Raw genomic sequence first — 8,461 nt, forward strand, 5'->3', positions numbered from 1 at the left:
GGTAGTCGCCTTGTCGTTTGCTCAAGGACGTGAAATTGAATGATATATTTTTTTTATAAAGTCAAAACCATTTTCTTTCAAATTAAAAGTTGTTTTTATTGAAAACAAAAGTGTTGATAGGAATTGATAGGAATAAGTATAAAATTAAATAGTAATGTTAGGATATCGAAACATTTTTGTATAGGCCAGTACGATATAGTGGAAACGCGCTCTAAGATCTGAGTAATATACACACCACTACATAGGCAAAAATTTCTCCAAGCTAATTTACCTTCATTATTATACTTAATAATGAAGGTAAATTAGCTTAATAATATACTATATTTACCTTATATTCATTAGAAAATAATATAATATGTTTAAGGCGACTACACCACCGAAACTAGCGCCCCCCCAACATTTTATTTTTTTACTCCTAAACCAGATCAAATTTAAAAAATCTAGCTCGGTACTTTGTTAGTATATTACTTGTAGTATTTTTGGTATTACTTTTCATTATTTTGCATTCGGTAAATTAGGAGAACTTTTGATTACCGCCAAAAGTGGCCACTTTTGGCGGTAATCAAAAGTTCTCTAGAATAATGAACAGTTAGAATAGTGAAAAGTAATACCAAAAATACTACAAGTAATATACTAGCAAAGTACCGAGCTAGATTTTTTAAATTTGATCTGGTTAAGGAGTAAAAAAATAAAATGTTCGGTGGCGCTAGTTTCGGTGGTGTAGGCCTCTTAAGGGTTTTGTCTACTATTTAACCCCTTATAATATGATTTGCCACTTTTAGTTTAAATACATCGAGACTCGTGTCTATCAATCACTAAATACCTATTATGCATGTACCTATTGAAACAATTGTTGTTTTTTTTTGTTTCAATTTTCCAAGGATGAGGAGGTACCTTAGTTTACAACTTACCTCTAGTTTTCAACTTAACTACTCTCTCTTTAAAATTTTAATGCCAAAACTCTACATTTTACTCTACAATTACTGTCAATTTAATTTCTAAAAAAAAACAGTGTGTCAGTGTGTCTAAACACACACGCGTCAGAAGTGAAATTTCAGCAAGATTCGAAAATACCAAAATCGTTACCTACCATGACTTGACGGTATTGCCATAACGCAACCTTGAAATTTTACTCTCAATGCCTAAAGAAGTTTCACTTCAAAAAATGTACCAATTTAACATATTTAATTCGCTTTTCCTTATACCTTGGGCCATCACCTAATCTCTCACAGACACTGGCTTAAATTGACGATCAATCAGCAACAAAGTTCCAATCTTAAGCCAAGTTTAGCCGACTAGCCACTCCGGCTAACGAACGGCTAAGTAGACCTCTTGATGAATCACGGTCTATTGTTTATAAAGGGAAATGATTTTTCGTATGTCTACTGAAAGTAAAAGTAGAATTGGATAGTTTTTCAAATGATACAAGCATGAAGTGTTCTCACTAGCTGTGCTCCGCGGTTTTACCCGCAGTGCTCCGCCCCAAGACCAATATAAGTCTTATTCAATTATTTTCTACCTACACTGATTGTCTGACAGTAGTATTACTTACGCTATACGTGCACCAAAGTATACCAAATATTTACAAGCCCATCCTCAATCTCATCTCATTTATGGAATGACTAAAATGAGCAGTCTGTGGTATGTCAACACGTCACGCGTCGCACCGAATTTGCGCCCGTCGTCGCTTGAGCTACGACAATTTGTCAACACTTGGCGTTTATTTGGATTACACAGCTAAATCACTGATTTTGCTGGCGTTTGTGGAATTGGGAAGGTTCTAAGTAGCTAAGGGTTAGAATGTAAGCTATTTATTATGCAATTGAAAGAATTTATGATACCAAATTCACCTTACAAGAGAAGGTTGAATCCTTTTTCCGATATATTATAGCTGTAGCCTGTAGCATAGGCTATATAACATCACACTAATACCAACTGGAGCGGAGCCACGCGGGTGAAACCGCGGAGCGCAGTTTGGATTAGTAGATACCTAGGTATAGATAAAAAATTCTCGTAGCAACAGTGTCAGTTACTCCTCCAAAACGACTGGACCGATTCCCATGAAAATGTGTGCATATCGGTTATGGCTGAAATCGGCCAACTCTATTTTTATACCCCTAAGTGATAAAAGCAAGGCAAAAGAGCATTTGCCGGGACAGATAGTATAAATTAAATTGTTACAGTATAATATTCTCGTCTTTGAACTTAACAAGTAATATTATATACATTTATGAGTATGTAGAACATATTAAGTTGCTCGGAAACTCTGACTCTCAAGTTTGGTAAGTTGACATAAGTTCAGTGCCTTATGCATATTAACATGGTGGTAAGTTTTCCTTCAAACATAAGTTGGATTCAAGTAAGATGGACAGATTTCAAAGCCTTGACTAAACATATTATTTGGAGTGTTTGAGTTGTTAAATAATGGAATGGTCAAGAATATACCTAGGAAAGTAGGTATCTACTTATAATTTGACACTTTGAGATATTAATAACGCCAAATGTATAGATAGGTATCTAAGCATGATAAAGAGAAAATATGTTGTTTGGTAAGAATTATTTGTAGTTTCTATTTATTAAGGTAAACCTATAAAAAACATATATTTACCTATCTATAACGTACATGTACTTTATAGGTAGGTAGGTACCTAAATAATGTATAATACCTATACCTACCTAAATAAAATTATCTGGCATTCCCATTTTCAGATATCAGAATGAAAGGTATAAAAAATATTGACCAAGAAACTTAATTGTTTTCGACGAATACAAATTGTACATAATATAAATGTTATCATAAATAAACCACTTAACCGATTATATCTGCTAAAATAACCATAATAAATAACTAATGCCACGTAAAATATTCATTTGATTTCAATACAATAGACTGACTCCATTACAAGGTTATTTACACGATAAACGGCAATTTAGATTTAAGATATTCTAAAGTAGTTGGCACAGTCTTAAATAAAGGGATTTGTAAAAATAACAGACTCGTGTAATAAAATGCTACCAAATTTGGAAGGTCGCCAGTTGTAGCTAAGCGCAATCACTACTCTGTAACTTTGTATTTTGTGACATATCTTTTAAATCAATTGTTGGATTGTAGAAATTTCTGAAAAGCATGGTTTTATTTATTTATTATTTATTTATTTTACTCTTCAATAAAACTATACATAGAAAACTTATTGCTAATATACAGAACAAAAAAAAACAGTATAGTTTATTAGGCGGCCTTATCACTTAGAAGTGATCTCTTCCAGGCAACCTGGGCAAAAGGTAACTAGCTTATTAAATTAAAATGGTAGGTGGTAGGAAAAAGGCAAGGATAGAAAAAAAACAAAAATAATAAATAAATAAAATAAAATTAATAATTAAAATATATTTACAGATAGATATATAAATAAAGATACATATGAATAAATATACTGCACTCGAATATATTATACAGTTATTTTACCTTGTTGAAGTAGGTGGAGTGTGGTTTTTTATTACACTTTATCTACAAATGATAGGATAAAAAATATTATATAATATTCAAAACAGAGAATTAAACTACCTATATTTATACAAAGTGAGAAGATATAAGATTCGTATTCTTCTTCATTGGTATAAGAGTCATATTTTTAAAATGAGGAGGCTTTTTCAAAAAGTGGTGCAATTATCCCAGTTTTACCCTACAGAGATATCAATGGATATCAAAACATGTAGGTTCGATAAAGGATTGAATAAGTATCTAATGTTAAATATCTCAAAATTTTAAATCACATCAGATTTGTTGGCAAGCCCTCTAGAATATAGTTTTAAAGAACGATACAAGTTACAACCTGGAAAGAATTTTTCTTAACAAGCCTTTTATTTATTTTTTAGATTTTATATCATGTAGATATTTTTTTAATTAATAGAATTTTATCTATCTTGACCTATTGGTCAAGATTAGTAGACAGGTTAAGCTTATGAAGCGATACTATGTATTGCTATTTGCTTCAAAAGCTTAACGCTCCAAACTTCAAACTAAATGAAGCGATATTATTGGTTACTAGTAACTAGCTGTGTTCCGCGGTTTTACCCGCAGAGCTTCGCTCCTGTTGGTTTTAGCGAGATGATATATATGTATATAGCCTGAGATGATATGTATAGCCTATAGCCTTCCTCGATGAATGGGCTAACGCCGAAATAATTTTTCAAATCGAACCAGTATTTCTTGAGATTAGCGCGTTCAAACAAACAAACAATAGATTTACAAACACATTCCTCGCTACACATCCTCGCACATTATTGGAAAGGACCCTTATCTACACTAATATTATAAAGAGGAAAACTTTGTTGTTTGTTTGTTTGATTGTAATGAATAGGCTCATAAACTACTGGACCGATTTTAAAAATTCTTTCACCTTTCGAAAGCTACATTATCCACGAGTAATATAGGCTAGGTTTTATCCCGGAAATCCCACAGGAACGGGAACTATGCCGGTTTTTCTTTGAAAACGCGGGCAAAGCCGCAGGCGAAAAGCTAGTAAGGAATAATACAGTAATATAGAAATTATGCCAAGCACCTGTCGGATTTCCCGCCATTTCTCGAAATGAATTCAGACGCGTACAGATCACAAATTATATTGTATCTTTATGTTACGACTTATATACTCTGTCTTTATGGTTTTTACCTTATCTGTATTATTTGAATTACCTTGATTGTTCTTTTATGGCTTATGACATTGGAGCTTTAAAATATCCATGATGTACCTAAACAATTTTTGTGTGATTTTCTTAGTTTCATCGTTGATAAGAAATTAGTAGTACCTACCTACCTAATGTAGTTATATGTAGGTATTGATATTGCAGGTAAAACGAAAACAAAGAGTCATCAAAATTATTTCACACTTTTTTGATTTCAAAGTTGTGTAACCAACAAGCCTTTTATAGAGTAAAAAGCAGGTAGGTACCTATACCTACCTAGGTATATTACACAGTTGAATCAGTAAACTGTAACTTCTCTAAGTCGGTTAAATCCATTCATCTACAAGCTGTTCCTCTGAGCGCCTGTCATTTCTTAGGTACTTCCTATAATTCAGTCTGTTGACATTGACTAACAGGAATTCCACCTAGATAATTGAATTTGAATTATTTATATTAAAAAATATAGGGATTTAATGATGAAATTATTCAAATTTAATTATACATGGTGAGGATAAATGTCGTAATGTTGAAGAATTCAATAAAAGTGTTTGCAGAGCAATGATAGGTACCGTCTTTCGGCTTTGAGTAGTTCTTAACCTTATTTCAAAAAAGGATGTATTTTCAAGTTGTCTCTTGTGTAGGTAGATATATATTTTTTTGTTTCTGTTAATGAATTCCATAGCTAAACATTTTAAAACATACCTACATAAAACTGAAAGAATAGAATAAATTCGATTGCTCTGGCGGGTCACGAGTGGCTGAGTTGGTCAGGCATCCGCCCCGGAATGGCGCGAAAGGATGCGGGTTCGAGTCCCGCCTCGTGATCGAATTTTTTCTATTCTTTATAAATTTATATTTATAAAGCATTTGAATGCCATAAACCGGTAAAAGCCGGATAGTTGCGCCACTTTTCAAAAAAGCTATATTATGAAAAACTATGTACTTAACAAGAATAATGCGATATGTATATCAAAACATAGGTCTTTGAACCATCATATTAGCCTATTTTATTAAACATAATTATTAAAGGTTTTGAGTAAATCCTGTTTTATTTGACCTCTCAAATAAAGGATAGTTGCCTAATCTAGCGGATAGTTGCCTATCGTAAATAATACTTCAGAGGATACTTGCCTCGTGAGGGGATAGACGCCTCACAATATTTTTTAAATAAAAACAAATTTATATCAATTCACTTAATCAGTCTTTATTATTTGTTTTGCTTTTTAATTAAGAACTAATCAATATTATACATTTTTTTGCTATAAAACTATAACAATATAACAAAAATAGCATCCAATTTAGTTATAATCACATATTAGTAAAATAATTATTGATATTTATCTTAAAGATAGAAGAAGAATAATCAAATCTGGCAATCAACTTTGGCATTAAGAAAGAAAGAAGCGAGGGATTTCATCTTTCCACATCGCATGCAATAATTTGCAAATTTTGTACAAGTTTCATGTAACCACATTTGACACATCTCACATTGAATCGAATCTGATTTCGATTTAGTAAAATTATAATTCTCAAGTCAAAACATTCTACGCAATAATCATTAACAGAAACATTTTTATTTTTAATTTTTGAATTAGCATTTTTAACTTCTAATATCTTTTCAGTATATTTTGTCGATTTTATTGGTAGTCCTTCAGTTTCTTTTGAATGCTTTCGGACTTACATATATATTTTCTTCATTTTCACTGTCAGAACTGTAATTTTGTATTCTTCTCTTTCTTAAAGGGAATTGACCAAAGGAAGAGCCTTTGATCAATTTAATATAATCTGTGTCGGATTCTTGATAAACGGCTCTTGCACCTTTCTTGGCTAATACTTTACCAGGTTTATTATTGAGTTGGACACCAGTTTCATCCATATTAAATATTCTTCCTAAGCTTTCTTCTGTCCAGCTTATGTGGCGTGACGCCTGCTTTACGTTGATATTTGCGGGGCATTTTGCTCACCTAAAACCGTTAACAATTTATTTGATTTTACATGGATGAGCCTTGGACCTATAATCAGAATACTTATTTTATTCAAGCTATAGCCACAATGAGTAAAAACAACACAAACAGAAAATATCTGCCTTTGCTAGTGAAATAATTTATAGTTGCGGATAGTTGCCCCGAGAGCAACTATCCGCACAAGTTTCTAAGGCGACTATCCTTTTTGATACGGATACTTGCCCTTTTTATTTGCGAAATAAATCAACAATATTTTGCAATAAAATGTAATTAACAGTATAATTTAAAGTCTAATGCACGCAAAGAAACATAAACTATATTGAAATCACAATTAGTAACAAAAATATTCAATACAAATGACTTACCAATATAGTTTCAACGCTTATCGAAGTTTCACCGCGGATCAATTTCGCTCGCAGGAATGAAACGCTTGCGTCTACACTAACGATTGACGTGGCACTGAGGTCTGTGGGAAGGGTACTTACAATTATAGTAAGGCGTTATTGCCACGAATGTCCGTAACATAGTGTATTCGAAACTGCGGCAAGTATCCCACTGGCGCAACTATCCGGCTTTTACCCTACATAAAACCAAAAAATATATATTTCGTTTTTTACAAAATTACATAGGTATAGAAACATACCTAGCAACTAGTAGGTAGGTAAACATAGTAACCTAACCTAACTGTCAGAAATAAGTAACATAGCAGTAGGTAGGTATGACTGTAAAAATTTAATCAATTCCAAATACCTAGGTTTTCATCAATTCACAAAAGTAAAACACAATGTTCAAAATACTTTATCTCTATATTCATGCATATGTACCTAGGTAGGTAAATCAAAGAGAAGCTGAATATAACGAATAGGTATTTAATTTAATTTTTCAACCACAATGGATAGATTATTTTATTATATCTACAAAAATGCTTTTCAGATTGAAACAACTAAGCAGATTAAATTTATAAATTGGATATATATTTTTAATGAAATTCTGTATTAATCCCACTATAATCTATAGGTAGGTACTAATATTATAAAGCTGAAGAGTTTGTTTGTTTGTTAGATATGTTTGAACGCGCTAATCTCAGAAACTACAGGTCCGATTTGAAAAAAAATGAAATGATGACGATGTTAGATAGCCCATTTATCTGGGAAGGCTATAGGCTAATATAATATCATTACGCTAATACCGACAGGAGCAGAGCAATGCGGGTAAAACCGCGAGGATCAGATTGTATTATTAATTTATTACCTATATAAACGAGAAAGGATGGATGGATGATTGTTACCTACTCTTTCACGCATAAGCGGCTCATCGTATCTGTATGAAATTTGGTTTAGAGATAAATTAACATTTTTTATTTCTTTATATTTATCTGTTAGCTAGGAGCCTAATTACTTATGTTCCAAAATATTTATTTAACTAACAGATACACAAAGTGAATACAAAACAATACTAATGAACATATAACAAACATTTATTACGTGCTTAATTAAAAACATCGCAATTAGCGAACCAATAACGCCCCAACACTTGATAACAATCGACAATTATTCGTAATCATTTAAATTGAAAATGAAACCCAAATAGGTACGTTTAAAACAATATAAACAACCGACTATGGCTTGTGAATAATATTCGCTTATTGTTTAATGAACACATACATACAATATAGTTACGTAACTAGCAGTGACGCGCGGTTTTACCCGTAGGCCGCATTCCTACTTCGCTGCTATTGGTATTAGCGTGATGATATAGGTAGGTTCCTATAGGTAGGTAGCCAGCCGTCCTCAATTTTTGAAATTGATAAAAAGTAT

This window comes from Colias croceus, chromosome 14 (genome assembly GCF_905220415.1).
Source record: "Colias croceus chromosome 14, ilColCroc2.1".
Lineage (NCBI taxonomy): Eukaryota > Metazoa > Arthropoda > Insecta > Lepidoptera > Pieridae > Colias > Colias croceus.